This window comes from Hippocampus comes, unplaced genomic scaffold (assembly GCF_001891065.2).
Source record: "Hippocampus comes isolate QL1 unplaced genomic scaffold, H_comes_QL1_v1.1 scaffold407, whole genome shotgun sequence".
NCBI lineage: Eukaryota > Metazoa > Chordata > Actinopteri > Syngnathiformes > Syngnathidae > Hippocampus > Hippocampus comes.
The window spans coordinates 53,498-56,886 of NW_017806178.1; the positions used below are offsets into that span (position 1 = coordinate 53,498).

Here is a 3,389-nt window from a genome sequence, read left to right on the forward strand (position 1 = left end):
TATCATATGCAATTGAATAAGTAGACCATTTCGGAATTTGAAATTTGGGACTCTCTCAATGCATAATGGGACTCATACTTTTCTGATCAGTGAGTCCCTGGGACTCGCTGCAGGTAAACTGTAAAATGATCACTGAGAGATTACCGCTTTTTCTGCAGTCAGTGATTGACTTCTATGCAAAGTCATTTCTCAACTTGTGTTCCGTGCCATGTCATGCCTGTTGAGTGTTGATTTACTTCATATTAAGAAACTACTGCACTAAAACATTAATTCATAAATGTATATCACATGATTTTATTTCTTTTTCTCAGTATAAATAACACGTACCCTGACTGTTCTACTCTTTGAATAAAAACACTTCATTCAAACGTTAGGGATTGCAAAGGGTTATGATGGAGGGGTGTTGCAAATCATGAGGACCTGCCAAGTGATATGATAGCATTGTTTTATCCATGTCCTTGGCTAGGCCTCAGTTTCAAAATCAGTCCTTGGTCCTTGGCCTTGGCCTTGGCCTCGGAAGCAAGTCCTTGGTCCTTGGCCTTGGCCTCGGAAAATTTCTCAAGTCCTTGGCCTTGGCCATGCCTCCGAAAATTTTCCAAGTCCTTCGCCTTGGCCTTGGCCTCGGAGGCAAGTCCTTGGCCTTGGCCTTGGCCTCGGGTTGCCGGTCCTTGGACACAACCCTGATAATTAGACCCATAGCAAGGCAATTGACAATGAAAGTTGTTTGTCAATCTCCAGCAAGTGACATCACTTGAAGAATGCCAGGTCGCCAGTCAGCCGTTGTATCATCGTTGATTGGTCTGTTAACTGCTCTTTGCCATTGTTATAGCATTAATAGGCTAGTTGCACGAGTGATTTTCAATTGTCAAGCTTATTCCTTTTGTCATGCTGGTCCAACTTGATGGACAGGAAGAATGTAGGACATGAGGCCAACTCAACTTTGATTTAATGTTTTGAAGTTTATAGGTTTATACTTTTGCAGTTTGCAGCTTTGCAGGTTGAAAACCTTAAAAAAATGAAGGAATGAAATGATGAATCTTTTAAAGCAAAGTAATTTGACTTCTTGAAATATGTGGTTTAGTCTAAGGAAAATGTATCATGTGTCGGACAAAATTAGACTCTCCAAACGTGGACTCAGATAAGAATTTGACACAAAGTTTATATTCAAAATTGCGCGAGACCGACAAAGTGCAACAAAATTCGTTGGTTTCAATAACCAGCAAAACGCAAGAACAAATGTCAACAGAAATTGCTTGTTGTGAAAAGACAAGAAAACCCAAAAACACGCGGAATACAAAACCGAGACTATGATTAACAACAAAAAACTACTCACAATGAGTTAAGCCACAACCTGGCCAGGCAAATAACTTGGAGACAGAGTCATGAGCAAGGCATGACAACTTGGCAGTCCTTCAATACTGAGCTGATTGAAATGCTGACAAGTGCACCGCTGGAGGGAACTGCCCTCCACTCGAGCTAGAAACTGAAACCAAAACAGAACAGAGTCATGACATTTATCTAAAGAAGAAATGTCAATGAATTTATGTGTAAATCATAACTAAATGAAATATATATTTTTCTCAATTATGTCTAAACCAATTCTAATTTGACGTTGATGCCACCAATGATGTCCAGTATCGACTTTGCTGTTGACTTGAGCAATGGAACCTTTTGTAATCGCTGTACCATCACATTTCAATTTTGCAGGAATCACAATTGGTCGGGTGCAAAATAGGCTTTCATTATATGTAGATGACAATTGTCTTACTTTGGCAATTAAATTTTTTCGATTTGATAAAATTGCTGAGTTTGGTTATGTTTCAGGGTATGTTAATAATAGATTAAAATCATCTGTCCTGTTGCTAAGTAGAGAGAGAGGGAGAGAATACACCAACCATTCAGTTCTGTTTCTCAATTTATCTACTTAAGTCTACAATTTTTTCAAAATTAGATATGATTGTTCATCATAATTATAAATCACTTACTGAAGAAATTACGAATAGTGTCAATAGATGAATGTTTCTTCCAAGAATTGATGTTGACAAAATGATTATACTTCTGAAGGGACTGTGTTTTTTTTAGAATATCCCCTTGCCACCTCCGGCTGACTGGATCAATTTAAAAAGCTACTTCGACATTTTACATGGGCAATAAGTCCTAGGAAAAGGCAGTCCTTTCTTCATTTTCCTTGCAATGACGAATGTCTGAGGTATCCAAACATACGATACTATCGGGCTGCCCAGCTCATATCCATTATGTACGATTTTAGTATGAAAGATGCCGTCCAGTGGATGGAAATGGAAAGCAATGGCTTAATTACTTAATTACCTCTCTTCTTCTGTTGCTTGTGGGGGCTCTCAGTCGTACAGGAAAGTTCCATCGTAGAAAGGGTTCCGTCAGTTGTCATCTGTACCTGTGGGTAAAAAACAAAAAAAAAAAAAAAAAAGGACGTTTAGCTTCTCTCACAGAAGCTTCGTCAGCGGTAGACAACTCTGAAGTCTCCCTGAAGGCTCCGGGAAATTGCTCTGCACTAAAAAGCTGAGCGTGGCCTATTTGAGGACTGGGTGGGGATGGTTAGTCACGCCCCTATGGTGAAGAGGCCCATTGATTTCTAAATTCCCTATCGTTGGGTCTTGATTAGGCCTATTGTTTGGGCTAGGGCTGAATAGCTACTTTCAGTTAGCCTGATCAGCATGTCTATGTCCCTTGGTGGTCAACAAGTTATTGTAAATAGGAGACAGGTTAAATCTGATACCTCCTTCACGGTTCAGAGGATGAAAATTTTTTGACAAAAATCGCTTCCTTTACTCCCCTTTCAAACCATCTCTTTTCTGTTCTGAAGATTTTTACTTGTTCATCTTCAATTGTGTGGTTTTTTTCTTTTAAGTGTGCGTATACTGCACTTTTGTTGTCATTGTTTTTCCATTTCCAAACACTCAAGAAAAGACTTTATCAACACAAATGGGACGGGGGCGTGGCCGGGACGGGGGCAGAGCCACTTAAAGTGGCACTAAACATGCTGAAGATGAAGTGTATTCAATTTACACATTATTTGAAACTTTAACAGAAAAAAATCCCAAGATTGTTCACTATTCTTTCAAGTGAAAATGTGTGCAATTTTGCTTATGCATTCCTGGTGAGCACCAATATGTAACTTCAAATTTGCTGCTCAAAATCAAAACTAAAAAAGGAAACACATTCCTTGCCATATTTAAAATTTGCTCATTACTTGTATTCATAAAGTGTTGTGTAAATGTGATAAAACACTGTTGATTCTTACCTCATACAGTGATAGTGAAGTCCCACTCTGTTTACTATACTGTATATGGGTTATGAATGTATTTTATTATATAAAGTCTATTTACAGTATATACAACAATATACAGTTT

General features: G+C 38.5%; 1 protein-coding gene across 5 annotated transcripts in view; it reads left to right on the top strand.

Annotated features, from left to right (window-relative positions):
- Positions 1-3,389, top strand: part of znf276 (zinc finger protein 276) — a 49,037-nt gene that overhangs the window by 25,337 nt on the left and 20,311 nt on the right. The window lies entirely within an intron of this gene.